The following is a 16,967-nucleotide window of genomic DNA, read 5'->3' on the forward strand; positions in this document are numbered from 1 at the left end:
CACCAGGAAGCCTACACAACCCACTGAACCAACCTTACCCACTGGGGGCAGACACCAAAAACAATGGGAACTACGAACCTGCAGCCTGCAAAAAGGAGACCCCAAACACAGTAAGTTAAGCAAAATGAGAAGACAGAGAAACACACAGCAGATGAAGGAGCAAGGTAAAAACCCACCAGACCAAACAAATGACAAGGAAATAGGCAGTCTACCTGAAAAAGAATTCAGAGTAATAACAGTAAAGATCCAAAATCTTGGAAACAGAATGGAGAAAATACAAGAAACGTTTAACAAGGACCTAGAAGAACTAAAGAGCAAACAAACAATGATGAACAAGACAATAAATGAAATTTAAAATTCTCTAGAAGGAATCAATAGCAGAATAACTGAGGCAGCAGAACGGATAAATGACCTGGAAGATAAAATAGCGGAAATAACTACCACAGAGCAGAGTAAAGAAAAAAGAATGAAAAGAATTGAGGACATTCTTACAGACCTCTGGGAGAACATTAAACACACCAACATTCAAATTATAGGGGTCCCAGAAAAAGAAGAGAAAAAGAAAGGGACTGAGAAAATATTTGAAAAGATTACCATTGAAAATTTCCCTAATATGGGAAAGAAAATAGTTAATCAAGTGCAGGAAGCGCAGAGTCCCATAAAGGATAAATCCAAGGAGAAACGCCAAGACACATATTAATCAAACTATCAAAAATTAAATAAAAAGAAAAATATTAAAAGCAGCAAGGGAAAAACAACAAATAACATACAAACGAATCCCCATAAGGTTAACAGCTGATCTTTCAGCAGAAACTCTGCAAGCCAGAAGGGAGTGGCAGGACATATTTAAAGGGATGAAAGGGAAAAACCTACAACCAAGATCACTCTACCCAGCAAGGATTTCATTCAGAGTTGACGGAGAAATTAAAACCTTTACAGACAAGCAAAAGCTAGAAGAATTCAGCACCACCAAACCAGCTTTACAACAAATGCTAAAGGAACTTCTCTAGGCAGGAAACACAAAAGAAGAAAAAGACCTACAATAACAAACTTAAACAACTAAGAAAATGGTAATAAGAACATACATACCGATAATTACCTTAAATGTAAATGGATTAAATGCTCCCACCAAAAGACACAGACTGGCTGAATGGACACAAAAACAAGACCCGTATATATGCTGTCTACAAGAGACCCACTTCAGATCTAGGGACACATACAGACTGAAAGTGAGGGGATGGGAAAAGATATTCCATGCAAATGGAAATCAAAAGAAAGCTGGAGCACCAATTCTCATATCAGACAAAACAGACTTTAAAATAAAGACTATTACAAGAGACAAAGAAGGACACTACATAATGATCAAGGGATCAATCCAGGAAGAAGATATAAAAATTGTATATATTTATGCACCCAACACAGGAGCACCTCAATACATAAGGCAAATGCTAACAGCCATAAAAGGGGAAACCGAGAGTAACACAATCATAGTAGGCGACTTTAACACCCCACTTTCACCAATGGACAGATCGTCCAAAATGAAAATAAATAAGGAAACACAAGCTTTAAATGATACATTAAAAAAAAGAACTTAATTGATATTTATAGGACATTCCACCCAAAAACAACAGAATACACTTTCTTCTCAAGTGCTCATGGAACATTCTCCAGGATAGGTCGTATCTTGGGTCACAAATCAAGCCTCGGTAAATTTAAGAAAACTGAAATCATATCAAGTATCTTTTCCAACCACAACGCTATGAGACTAGATATCAATTACAGGAAAAAAATCTGTAAAAAATACCAACACATGGAGGCTAAACAATACACTACTTAATAATCAAGAGATCACTGAAGAAATCAAAGAGGAAATCAAAAAATACCTAGAAACAGATGACAATGAAAACACGGCGACCCAAAACCTATGGGATGCAGTAAAAGCAGTTCTAAGACGGAAGTTTATAGCAATACAATCCTACCTCAAGAAAAAAGAAATATCTCAAATAAACAACCTAACCTTACACCTAAAGCAATTCAAAAAAGAAGAACAAAAAACCCCCAAAGTGAGCAGAAGGAAAGAAACAATAAAGATCAGATCAGAAATAAATAAAGAAGAAATGAAGGAAAGGATAGCAAAGATCAATAAAACTAAAAGCTGATTCTTTGAGAAGATAAACAAAATTGATAAACCATTAGCCAGACTCATCAAGAAAAAAAGGGAGAAGACTCAAATCAATAGAACTAGAAATGAAAAAGGAGAAGTAACAACTGACACTGCAGAAATACAAAGGATCATGAAAGATTACTACAGGCAACTACATGCCAATAAAATAGACAACCTGGAAGAAATGGACAAATTCTTAAAAAAGCACAACCTTCCGAGACTGAAGCAGGAAGAAATAGAAAATATGAACAGACCAATCACAAGCACTGAAATTGAGACTGTGATTAAAGATCTTCCAACAAACAAAAGCCCAGGACCAGATGGCTTCACAGGCGAAGGCGAATTCTTTCAAACATTTAGAGAAAAGCTAACACCTACCCTTCTCAAACACTTCCAAAATATAGCAGAGGGAGGAACACTCCCAAACTCATTCTACGAGGCCACCATCACCCTGATACCAAAACCAGACAAAGATGTCACAAAGAAAGAAAACTACAGGCCAATATCACTGATGAACATAGATGCAAAAATCCTCAACAAAATACTAGCAAACAGAATCCAACAGCACATTAAAAGGATCAGACACCATGATCAAGTGGGGTTTATCCAAGGAATGCAAGGATTCTTCAATATACACAAGTCAATCAATGTGATACACCATATTAACAAATTGAAGAAGAAAAACAATATGATCATCTCAACAGATGCAGAAAAAGCTGTTGACAAAATTCAACACCCATTTATGATAAAAACCCTCCAGAAAGTAGGCATAAAGGGAACTTTCCTCAACATAATAAAGGCCATATATGACAAACTCACAGCCAACATCGTTCTCAATGGTGAAAAACTGAAACCATTTCCACTAAGATCAAAACAAGACAAGGTTGCTCACTCTCACCACTATTATTCAACATAGTTTTGGAAGTTTTAGCCACAGCAATCAGAGAAGAAAAAGTAATAAAAGGAATCCAAATCAGAAAAGAAGAAGTAAAGCTGTCACTGTTTGCAGATAACATGATACTATACATAGAGAATCCTAAAGATGCCACTAGAAAACTACTAGAGCTAATCAATGAATTTGGTAAAGTAGCAGGATACAAAATTAATGCACAGAAATTTCTTGCATTCCTATACACTAATGATGAAAAATCTGAAACAGAAATTAAGGAAACACTCCCATTTACAACTGCAACAAAAAGAAGAAAATACCGAGGAATAAACTCATCTAAGGAGACGAAAAAACTGCATGCAGAAAACTATAAGACACTGATGAAAGAAATTAAAGATGATATAAACAGATGGAGAAATATACCATGCTCTTGGATTGGAAGAATCAACATCATGTGAAAATGACTATACTACCCAAAGCAATCTACAGATTCAATGCAATCCCTATCAAACTACCAATGGCATTTTTCATAGAACTAGAACAAAAAATTTCACAATTTGTGTGAAAACACAAAAGACCCTGAACAGCCAAAGCAATATTCAGAAAGAAAAACGGAGCTGGAGGAATCAGGCTCCCTGACTTCAGGCTATACTACAAAGCTACAGTAATGAAGACATGGTACTGGCACAAAAGCAGAAATATCGATCAATGGAACAGGACAGAAAGCCCAGAGATAAACCCACGCACATATGATCACCTTATTTTTGATAAAGGAGGCAAGAATATACAACAGAGAAAAGACAGCCTCTTCAGTAAGTGGTGCTGGGAAAACTGGACAGCTACATGTAAAAGAATGAAGTTAGAACACTCCCTAACACCATACACAAAAATAAACTCAAAATGGATCAAAGACCTAAATGCAAGGCCAGACACTATAAAACTCTTAGAGGAAAATATAGGCAGAACACTCTATGACATAAATCACAGGAAGATCCTTTTTGACCCACCTCCTAGAGAAATGGAAATAAAAACAAAAGTAAACAAATGGGACCTAATGAAAGCTAAAAGCTTTTGCACAGCAAAGGAAACCATAAACAAGACAAAAAGACAACCCTCAGAATGGGAGAAAATATTTGCAAATGAAGCAACTGACAAAGGAGTAATCTCCAAAATTTACATGCAGCTCAATATCAAAAAAACAAACAACCCAATCCAAAAATAGGCAGAAGACCTAAATAGACATTTCTCCAAAGAAGATATACAGACTGCCAACAAACACATGAAAGAATGCTCAACATCACTAATCATTAGAGAAATGCAAGTCAAAACTACAATGAGGTGTCACCTCACACCATTCAGAATGGCCATGATGAAAAAATCTACAAACAATAAATGCTGCAGAGGGTGTGCAGAAAAGTGTACCCTCCTGCACTGTTGGTGAGAATGTAAATTGATAAAGCCACTATGGAGAACAGTATGGAGGCTCCTTAAAAAACTAAAAATAGAACTACCATACGACCCAGCAATCCCACTACTGGGCATAGACCCTGAGAAAACCATAATTCAAAAAGAGACATGCACCCCAATGTTCACTGCAGCTCTATTTACAATAGCCAGGACATGGAAGCAACCTAAGTGTCCATCCACAGACGAATGGATAAAGAAGATGTGGCACATGTATACAATAGAATATTACTCAGCCATAAAAAGAAACTAAAGTGAGTTATTTGTAGTGAGGTGGATGGACCTAGAGTCTGTCATACAGAGTGAAGTCAGAAAAAGAAAAACAAATACCGTATGCTAACACATATATATGGAATCTAAAAAAAAAAAAAGGTTCTGAAGAACCTAGGGGCAGGACAGAAATAAAGATGCAGACATAGAGAATGGACTTGAGGACACGGGGAGTGGGGAGGGTAAGCTGGGACGAAGTGAGAGAGTGGCATGGACTTACATATACCCCCAAATGTAAAACATAACTAGTGGGAAGCAGCCACATAGCACAGGGAGATCAGCTCGGTGCTTTGTGACCACCTAGAGGGGTGGGATAGGAAGGGTGGGAGGGAGGGAGATGCAAGAGGGAGGAGATATGGGGATATATGTATATGTATAGTTGATTCACTTTATTATAAAGCAGAAACTAACACACCACTGTAAAACAATTATACTCCAATAAAGATGTTAAAAAAAAAAAGTAATACACGTCCTGAAAAATGGCTTAGGCGCTCCTCCACTCCCACCCTGTGACCTCTGTTTCGGACTTGGGTCTTTGTGCTGTTTTTCAGGGACTGTTTTGAGCTTAGCTGTCCTGATATACATAGTGGTGGTACCGTTGAAAAGGACCTCAGAGTTGAGGACAGGATGAATATCAAAGTCATAATTTAATTTAAAAAAAAAACAGTATGGAATTGGCATAAAAACAGACACATAGATCAATGGTACAGAACAGAGTCCAGAAATAAACCCACACATATAGGGTCAACTAATTTATGACAAAAGAGCCAAGAATATACAATGGGAAAATGAGTCTCTTCAATAAATGGTGTTGGGAAAATTGGACAGCCACATGCAAAACAATAAACGGACCACTATGTTACACTATACCCAACAATTAATTCGAAATGGATTAAAGACATGACTGTGAGACCCAAAACCATAAAACTCCTAGAAGAAAACATAGGCAGTAAGCTCCTTGACATAGGTCTTGGTGATCATTGTTTGGATCTGACACCAAAAGCAAAGGCAACAAAAGCAAAACTAAACAAGTGGGATTACATCAAACCAAAAACGCTTCTGCACAGTGAAGGAAACATCAAGAAATGAAAAGGCAACCTACAGAGTGGGAGAAAATATTTTCAAATCATACATCGGATAACAGACTAATATTCAAAACATACAAAAAAACTCACACAACTCAACAGGAAAAAAAACAATCTGATTAAAAAATGGGTAGATGTGAATAGACATTTTTCCAAAGAAGACATATAGATGGCCAAAAGGTACATGAAAAGGTGCTTAACATCACTAATCATCAGGGAAATGCAAATCAAAACCGCAATGAGATACCACCTCACACCTCTCAGAATGACTATTATCAAGAAGACAAGAAATAACAAGTGCTGGCAAGGATGTGAGAAAAGGGAACCCTTGTGCACTGTTGGTGGTAATGTAAATTAGTGCAGCCACTATGGAAAACAGTATGGAGGTTCCTCAAAAATATCAAAAATAGAACTACCATACAAATCCAGCAATTCCATGTTTGGGTATTTATCTAAAGAAAACAAGAACACTAATTTGGAAAGCTATATGCACCCCCATGTTCACTGCAGCATTATATAAATTATAAAATAGCCAAAATATGGAAACAACCTAAGGGTCCATCAAGGAATGAATGGATAAAGGAAACTGTGGTGTATTATTCAGCCTTAGAAAAGAATGAAACCTTGCCATTTGTGACAACATGGATGGACCTCAAGGGCATTATGCTAAGTGAAAAAAGTCAGAGGAAGAAAACATCATATGGTCTCTATTATATGCAACGTCATATGGGCTCTATTATATGCAGAATCTTAAAAAGAAAAAAAAAGCTCATAGATACAGAAAACAGATTTGTGATTGCAAGAGGTGGGAGTGGAAGAAATGGGTGAACTTGTTTTGTTTTAGTTTAAATAAATAGAAAAAACAAATTTTTTTTAAAGAAAGAGCAGGTACATTCCTTAACTCATTTTACAAGTCCGCCAAAACTGGACAATAAAACAAAATTAGAGGCCAATCTCACTCAAGAACAAAGATACAAAGTTCCTATGTTAAGTAAGAGGAAAATGTGATAATGACCAAATTCGGTTTATTCCTGGAATGCAAAGTTGATTTGGCATTAGGAAATCTATCGATATAATTTGATTCAAGAAGCAAAATAATATATTAACAATAGGAAAAGCATTTGATAAAATCGAGTATCACTCATGATATGAGCTCTTACCAAACCAAGAACAGAATGAAACTTTAATAGAGTAATAGGGAAAAAATTACACCAAGTATCATATTTAGAGAAGAAATGTTGAAAGTTTTCCCTTTGAGAAAGGGAACTAGACAATAGTGCCCTCTACTACCACTTCTATTCACTTAGTTTATGTTATAATCTAAGTACTAGTCAGAACACTAAGAAACAAAGGTGTAACAGTTTGAAAGGAAAAAACAAGATTCTAAAAGATAAATTCCTAAAACTAATAAACGTTTATTAGCACAACTGATAGATACAAGCTTGATATACAAAAGTCAATCGTATTTTTACAAACAAATGAAATCTATAAAAACTTACAATATCAAAAAATATCAAGATCTAGGAATAAAACTCTCAAAAGTTGTGAATGACTTTTGGAGAAAATTATAAACATTATTGAGAAAAATTAAAGAGGACCTAAATAAATGGAGTGGTATATCATGTTCATGAATTAGAAAGCAACATGATAAAGTTGCCAATTCTTCCTAAATTGCTCTATAGATTCCATGCAAATTCAGTCAAAATCCTTTGGTATGTTGTGTCAGTGTGTGTATGTGTGATGTGTGGGAAGTTCCAAGATGATACTAAAATTCACATAAATGTGCAAAGGGCCAAGAATAGCCAAGATGCTCTCAAAGGACAATTGGGTGGAAAAACTTGTTCTACTGAACATCAAGACTTACGATAAAGCTACAGTAAAGAAGACAGTGTGGTATCAGTGCAAGGACCAATGGAACAGAACAGACAGCCGAGAATCACAACCAGAGACACAGGAATATCTGATTCCTGACAATAGTAGGGAAAAGACAGTGTGCTGGGCCAATTAGCTATCCATGTGGAAAAAAGTAATATTGTCCTCTTCCTCACACGATGCACAGAAATTACTTTCAGGTAGATGTTAGACCTATATAAGAAAACTAAAACAATAAAGTTTCTGGAAGATGACAGAGAATATCTTCAAGACCTTGGGATAGGAAAGGATATTTTAAACTGAACCTGATGTCTAGTTTAAACATAAAAGAAAACATTGATAAATCAGACTACATTAAAATTAAAAACTTTGGTTTATCAGAAGACACATTAAAAATGAAAAAGCATGCCCTTGCAGTGAGTGAGGGCTCATTTCTAGCATACAGTAAAGAACTTCTACAAATCAGCAAGTCAAAATAGGCAAGGGAGTACATGACACATTTCTGAAGGAATACCACCCAAAACAGTTATAAAAGCACAAACCTCAGTCACCTAGATCTAGTTTTAAATCTGACACTTTCCCTAAGATTTACAGACTAAAAGATTTTTACTATATATTAATATTTTCAAAATTGTTTAGATGCCCATATTAAAGTAAGCCAGTTTTCTCATTCTTTCTTTAGTCACAACTCTAAAACAAATATGTATCATTGAAAAAGTCCTGTTTAAGAAATCTTTGCCCACTCAAAGGTCAACAAAGACATTCTCCAAAAACTGAGACCCACCCACATACCCGTCAACAACAGAATGATATATAATGATATATTCACATAATGAAATACACAGTAATGAGAAGGAACAGTTAACAACTATACACAATATAGATAAATCTCACATTCATAATGCTGCAAAAGAGAGTACAGTAGGATTCCATTTATATAAAATACAAAAGTAGGCAAACCTAATCTTTGATGTTAAAAGTCAGGGAAGGGCTTCCCTGGTAGCACAGTGGTTAAGAATCCACCTGCCAATGCAGGGGACACGGGTTCAATCCCTGGTCCGGGAAGATCCTACATGCCACGGAGCAACTAAGTCCATGTGCCACAACTACTGAGCCTGCGCTCTAGAGCCCGCATGCCACAACTACTGAAGCCCACGCGCCTAGAGCCTGTGCTCTGCAACAAGAGAAGCCACCGCAATGAGAAGCCCGCGCACCGCAACAAAGAGTAGCCACCGCTCACCGCAACTAGAGAAAGCCCTCGCGCAGCAACGAAGACCCAATGCAGCCAAAAATAAAATAATAAAATTAAATTAAAAAAAAAAAGTCATGGAAATGGTGGGGGGATGATAGGGCGGCAAGTGACCAAAAGGGCAAACAAAAGGGGCTTCTGAAAGTGGCTGGTCATGTTCACTTTCTTGATCTGGCTGCTGGTACACAAATGTGCTCAGTTTGTGAAAATTCACTAAACTGTTCACTACTGATGTGTACTTTCTGTACATATATTAAATTTTAATAATTTTTTGATGTGTGCTTTCTGTACCTATATTAAATTTTAATAATTTTTTAAATGTGAAAGAGTACCTATTTTTCAAAATTGGTTAGGGGATATGAGAGCAAAAAAGTTTGAAGTCCACTACCTCAGGTCAAAGCACAGAAATTAAATAACTAACAAAAACTAAAAAAGCAGGTATTAGACAACATGCTAATTACCAAAAAATATTGATAGAGCTGTCAAACCAACTAGAGACTCTCAAACTTACAGTAACAATGGTTTGAAACTATTTGAACCCTGAAAGATAAACTGATTTATATCTAGATTAGTGACTAATGCTGATTCATAAAGATCCAAGACAAGCAACTTGACCTTACAGGTTTTTTTTTAATTTATTTTATTCAAGTACAGTTGATTTACAATGTTTTGTTAATTTCTGCAGCACAGCAAAGTGATTCAGTGATATATATATACACATTCTTCTTCACATTCTTTTTTTTCTTTTTTTCCCACATTCTTTTCCATTATGGTTTATCACAGGATATTGAATATAGTTCCCTGTGCTATACAGTAGGTTTTTATTAAATAAAAGTGTCTTTCAAATCTTAGAAATGAATAGATTCACACATCTAGTCAAATCTCCTAATTTTATATACAAACGAAGAAACCAATGTCCTTTGAAGTTGGGTGATTTGTCCAAGGTCATAAGCAGCTCTTGATAAGTAGAAACAACTGAAACTATTTAATTAAGTTCTGCCCTCGGCCAATTTTCTCTAAGTTCTAGGGGATTTCCACCCACCAAGAGTACTTGTTTACTGACAGTGTCCCTCAATACATACCATATTCAATTGAAACATTTTCATCCAAATTTTACCAACTCAAAATTAATTTCTTTGCCATCCATGACTAATAGCCAAAAGCTATTTCTGGGGCAGAAAAGATAAGACTTTCTAAAGTAAAGCTCATGATGTGCAACCTAACAGATAACTTTCTGTTTACACTAAGTGATGACTGTGACATCAATCTTAAGGCATATGTCACAATTTAGAATGACAATGGCACCTATAACATACTATACCCTGAAAAAGACAAAATAAAATCAATCATGACCACAAACTGAAGCCAACACATACAAATGCGCTAAATTAGTAACAAATTATTGTACTAACTTAATATTAATTTCTCAATCAAAATTATAAGTACTTTCTGCAATTCATTCCAGTTAGCTTCTACATCCAATATGAAGTATGCTTTTTATATATCTTTAACATTTTAAAAAGAATGTCTTGTCATTCTGAAGCTAAATCCACCAAAAGTGAACAGTACATAAAACCCATTTAGTCCAACATATTTTTAAATTATAAAAATGCTTTAGTCTCCACCCTAACACCATAGCATTCTTTCCTCTATCATAGGACTCCTCTTATTTCAAACTATAAAGTTCAGTGCCAAGATGAATCCCTGAACTTGCCAACCCCAGGGGAAACACCTGGCCTTTTGAGGACCTGCAGAAAGCTTACATCAGAAAATGGTTTTATGGCCACAGAAACTTATTTACTAAAGATTAAAAATGACCTAACAACTAAATGCAACATGGTACCCTCGAATGGATCCTAAAACAGAAAAGGACATTAGTGGGAAAACTAGTGAAATCAAATAAAATCAGTTTAGCTAATAATAATATACCAATGTTAGTGTCTTAGTTTTGACAAACGTACCATCACTACGTATAGCTGGATGAAAGGTATATGGAATTCTGTACTATTTTTGCCTATTTTTAAAAAAATAACTCAGGGAGAATTACCAAAGGTCAAAAGTTTGCACCTCAATTCTGACCCAATCACATGTCCACAGTCAGTATCTTCAAGCAATGTTGTCTCCACATCCCTACAAAGCCTAAAAAGGGGATGAGGAGAGGTTCCCAGAAGGGACTCTTTAAATGCCACCTATTTCTCCAATATTACTAAATAAAATAAAACCCAGAAAAGCCACAAACACACATACAAAAAAAGATGCTTACTTTAGGCAGGGATGAAAATGAAAAGCTATGAAACTATTTCTCAGTGGAAAGGGAAGAGAATAATCCTTTTTAAGTACAAAAGAGCGACTTCCCTCTATTGGTCCAGTGGCTAAGACTCTGCGCTCCCAATTCAGGGGGCCCGGGTTCGATCCCCGGTGGGGGAACTAGATCCCACATGCCGCAACTAAAGATCCCGCATGCTGCAACTAAGACCCGGCGCAGCCAAATAAATAAACAAACAAATAAATAAATAAATATTAAGTACAACAGATATGGGCAGTGGACAGCCAAGTAGAGAGGGGTATTCTAGCAGTCCTAAAACAGTAAAGCTTAATAATATATATATAGCATTTCTCATGCACTCACCAATGGGCCAGGTACCGTTTTAACTGCTTTATATATATTAACACATTTAATCCTCCCAAGAACCTTGTAAAATAGGCAGTACTTATATCTACATTTTACATATGAGAAGTTCTGTAAGTGATGGAACAGAGACTGAGGGCAACCACTACACTACACAGCTTTTTGAGGAGCCAAGCCAGGAAAAAGCTCCTGCCTTCTAGAGACCAGGTCCCACTACTTACCCTGTCCTTAGCCTCCACCAGAAGAAAGCCCTCTGCCCAAGGCTTGGGAGTTCTTGCTGGAATCGTGAAGGAATGTGACCCCACCACTACATCTTCAAGATTGTGTTCATAATCTTTCAGTACCTGGTGCACTCAGTGCATATTCTTGTTGAGACACTGTTATACGTAGAAGTTAGTTTTTATAGTACTATCAGTCTGCAAATTCAGATATGCTGGGCTGGCCTGGGAATCTAAATGCCATATGTGACATTATTTCTGTGGGAAAATGGTGCTGACTTCCTAAAAGAAAGTCTTATAAATGAACCATTTAGAAATTAAGGCTCTGTCTACACAGACTCTGGCCTTATAGTTAAACAAATTTTAATAAAGACTACGATTACTAAAATAATCCAGTTTTGCTCATAACGTCAAGGTGGCACAGTTCCTTATACCTAACATAATAGAAATGGTGTTACTGAAAAAAATTAGTTTAATATTTTATGAAGTTCCTGCACTATGGCCAATTTTGGTTGTATCCAGCAATGAATATATTGCTCTCCCTGGCCCTCCCTAAGCTTTGCATTTAAAAATTATTAACAAATAAATAAATATATCTTACACACACACAAACACGCACCCAGAACAGAAGGGGTGTTATATCAGAAGGTAGCTAAAGTAGTAATAGCAGCAGTAATAATGATGATGACAAAGTAATAATAATAGCAAGAAGAACTAACTCTTTTTGAGCATTTACCATTGCTAGGCATCTTCTAAATACTGTACATCCTCTGGCTCATTTAATCCTCATGAAAATCCTGTGAGGTAGATATTACACTATCCCAATTTCAAAAATGAGGAAACAGGTCAGAGATTAAGCAACTTGCCCAAGATCACAGAGCTAGTTAGTGTCAAAAGTAAGATCTGAACATTTGAGCATTTTACCCCTAGAGATTTTATTTTTAACCACTGCAATCTGTGTGTAATTAAATAATCTAGTAAACTCTTAAAATAAACAGTACTTAACTCAAATTCATTTTGAAAACAAGATTGGTTTGGAGACAAAGAAAAAAAGGTCCCATCTCGCCTTTTATTAGAAATATGTCCTTCAACCAAGCTAAGACTGAACACATTTATGGATAACAAATTCTAAATGTATTTTGCTTTGCTTTTATCACTTTGAAATCCCTCAATTGTTTGAACCATACAAACGGTGGTAACAGCATGCAACTTCAGCAACAAACTAATAAAACTTTACTTTAAAATCTTTTGATTAAAAAAAAAACACTGTCCATGTTTACCACTAAGTAAACTTGGGTAAAATATCTGCAAGAGTTCCAATACCCTTGAAAAGTTTTAGAACAGCAGCAAGAAATAGCGGGAACAACATATCCCTTTTATGACAAAGAAAAATTCTGTTTTTTCCACAACACTGTAACATCTGCTCTAAGGACAAACATTCACCACAAACATTAACCTGGGATAGACTGAACTTCAATTGTATTTCAAAACATGTGCCTAAATTCAGAAATTCTCCACTGACCATCTAAAAAGACTAACAGTTTATCTCCCAGAAGAGCCACCTGATCCACATAACAGATCACTTTGGATAGCTTAACCTGTGCTCCCTACCATCCCATGAGTAATTAACAAAAAGCATGCAACCCCTAACAACTTCTGGAGCACAAGCTGTTTTTTTCAATCACCTACTTGAACCTCAGAACTTGCCTTCCCAGGAAACAAAGATCTAAGGTGCCAGGTTTCCAAGCTAGTCCACTAAAGCTTAAGCACCCATAAGGTTACAGGTATAATAAAATACCGAACCTGCATGGGCAATGTTTCTATGGGAAAACCCATTTAACAGCCAACTTAGAATAAAAGAATATCCCTGCCCCACTAAGCCTTGGAAGTAAAAAAGAATTCTTCCCTCCTCTAACTGGGAGTCAGCTCCCCTAGGACCACAGGCCTAGGCTTCCATGATCAAGGCCAAGGAGGAGGAAAGGCATGAAAGAGGGCAGTCGACAGTGTATCAGGCTTCAGAGTTAGAAGAACAAAAAGGCAGAGCTGTAGTGGAAGGAGATCCTGGGATGAGGAAGGCACGACCTACTTGGGAACAAAGGATGAAGGGTGGGATGGCAGCTAAAAGGAGTAAGGAAAAAGTGTGTGAGGGTCAGGGTGGGCTGCAGAAGACGATGAGGGAAGTGGCTACTCCTGCAGCAGATGTGCTTTTACAAACTTTCCTCCTTAATGCTTCAGAGAGAGAAGGAAAAGAAACCGTGGCAAGGGTCTTGACACTGTCTCCCTCTCTCGGCTACTCTCATTCTCCTTTGCAAGAAAGAATGGAGTGGGTAAAGGGCTCTTGTCCGGGTCCCTCTTGACCTCCTAGAGCACACAGGTTTGGAGAAGGGGAGTGGACTCAGAGTCGTTTCCTTGCCCTCCTTGTCATCATTCATTCTGCCGAAGACTTCAGTGTCAATTGAGAACTAATGGAAAGCTCCAGATACCAGCAGGAACAGCATCAGAAAGAGAGGAAGGAAAGGAAGGAGAGAAATTTGAAGCAGGAGAGAAGTGGGATGTTAGAGGGTCAGACAAATAAATTAATAGAACTGCCAATAAATTAAACTATAATAAATGTTCTTAAATGTTTAGGATTAATTCATTTTGACAGTCTCAAAAATTTCATAGGACCATTTCACTTTTAGACAAATGAATATTTGTGGTCATGGTAATAAACTGAGGCTTATTATAAGGAAGGTATGAAAATAAACTTCTAAATACACGAGACAATCTCCTGGTGTCTTTTCTTTATATAGTGGCAATATAAATCATTTCAAAAAGGCTTTTTTATTTACTTGGTGAGCACTCAGTTACATTATCATTTGTTGATTTTTTCGCCTCAGTAGCCCAAATACGGTAATTACCTTCACAAGTAAGGAATATATTTAACCCTTTCTTGGGAGTATAACTATTATGAAAAACTTGCTCTTTCATTACCAAACATCGCCCACGAGGACTTCAAGATATTATATTTCAAGCAAAGCTCCAAACTCCATAAAACATAAGCAGATGCGTCCTGAGGAGCACAGGACTTTTTTTTTCTTCCGGCCTCTTATGCCCATGTTTCCAGAACTTCCAGCCAGGGATAATTAATTCGACAGGTAAACCTAACCAAATGACCTGGTAGAGGATGAGTGCCAGCACTTAGCATTCTGTTTTTTTTTTTAATTTCAGCTTTCAGCGGCTACTATTCCAGTTGAACTCTCTCTTGAGCAGAGATAATGGCCAGGTAGGCAAGTTCAGCATCAAGTCAAAGATGCAAGAGCAGAGACCAGTGGGGGACAAAAGTGACCAATGACCATGCACTGGGAAGATGTTTCTACTGTTTCACCAGCGTCTCAGGTCTTTCACTCCCTAGCCCCATAAAAGATTATGCTGGATCCCAAAACAGCTGCTGTATTTTCTGCAAACCACAAACTGGGTCCAAAACCTCTGTACTAAATTAAAGAGAAGAAAAACATCTGCTATCAAGTACTTCACTTGCTGGAGAAGGTGGGTGGGTGGGTATGTGTGCGTAAACCTCCAACTTATGATAAAGCAAATTCAAATCCTTATAAACAGTTCATATTTTATTTTAGTAATATAATTTGAAAAGCTACTCAGGACCAGAATAAACAAGATATCTGATCTTTGAAGTATCTTGGGCATGCTGAAACTGAAGGCAAAGATACTGAAAACATTTGAATTTCAGATAGGTCACTACCGACTACTAGGAATCCTCACTAATCAGCAGACTTCTGCTAAAATGTTAACCTCTGGCTAGAAAATGGAAAAATCTGCAAAGAAAAAAAAATGAGATTATCTTCAGCCACGGACACAGAAAGCTTTTAAGATTACCAACAGAGTTGAAAGGTTTCTTTGTAACAAAAATTTCCATTTTCATAAAATGTATATTAATCAGCACATACACTTATGCAGAGTATAGTAGAAAAATCACATATTCTAGAATCAGACACACATGAGTTTGAGTTCTAGCTCCACAATTTACCAGCTATATGACCTACTCAGAAAAGTTACTGAAGAATACTGGAGGTTAGTGTTTATCTGTACAACAAAGATAACATCTTTAGCACAGGGTAGCTATGAGGATTAAATGCAAACATACATAACCCACCAAGCCCAGTGCCTGAATACTCAATGTTAGCTCCCTTTGCTCCAACACAAACTGTACAGAGTGTGTTGACAGTGTGTCAAAGAAACATGTGGAAGAAAATTCAGAGTGACAGAACACGGATTATTACGTTCGGTCAAATATAAAGATAAAAATCACATATGTAATATTTACCTTCACTAAAGTGTGGAAAAGAAGCTAAGTTTGTCAAATTGTTTTTCTTTCCCATTCATTCTTGTTCTTTTACAAACCAGAAATAAATACCTCACATGCCAAAATTGTTGTCTGGTTGACAAACGTTGCTGATGAACATGGAATTGATAAGCCCCGTCTGGACCAAAGGTGACAAGTTTTCTTAAGCAATTTAAATAAATTACGTTTCAATAAGGACATAAATGCTTTGCATCAATGGTATGAACTTCTGACTTTATATGCAGCTTACTTTATAACCCACCTTGTCCCTCATCCCATCCCCCCAAATCCTGCTTTTAGGCACCTTAATAAGCCGGCACACAGCACTAAATTATAGAATTCCAACTGGGAATAACTCTAATCTGTTGTTGGACCTCAGAGGACTGCTTGTGTGATCTTATTTAAATGAACGTCGACAGTATTTTCTCCTTACTCCACACCTGCCAACAATCATTTGTAAACCTCTTTCAGAACAATTACTACTATCACTACTGACCGTTCCCAGGTCTCTCAACACCCTCGACAACCCCAACCTTGGTGCTGCTAGTCTTCATTCCCAAACGCTTTGCTGGGGCTTGAAACCAGTCCACAGAGGTTCACTGCTTGCAATGCCCAGGGTCCGGCGAGGAAGGACATCATCCCTCTCGGCTCGGGGGGCGAAGGCCAACCCAGGCCCCCGGCCACTCCCTCTCTCCTCGGCCTCCAGGGGCGTCCCGGGAGGGCGCGGGCGCGCCAGGCCCTGCGCAAACCTCCGGCAACCCCGCAGTTCCCGGAGTCCGCCGCAACCC

At 37.2% G+C, this 16,967-nt stretch overlaps 1 protein-coding gene across 6 annotated transcripts in view; it reads right to left on the reverse strand.

The window, feature by feature from the left end:
- The window catches only part of TAB3 (TGF-beta activated kinase 1 (MAP3K7) binding protein 3), a 117,327-nt gene that overhangs the window by 90,786 nt on the left and 9,574 nt on the right, over positions 1-16,967 (reverse strand). The window lies entirely within an intron of this gene.

This window comes from Balaenoptera physalus (genome assembly GCF_965194825.1).
Source record: "Balaenoptera physalus genome assembly, chromosome: X".
Classification (NCBI taxonomy): Eukaryota; Metazoa; Chordata; class Mammalia; order Artiodactyla; family Balaenopteridae; genus Balaenoptera; species Balaenoptera physalus.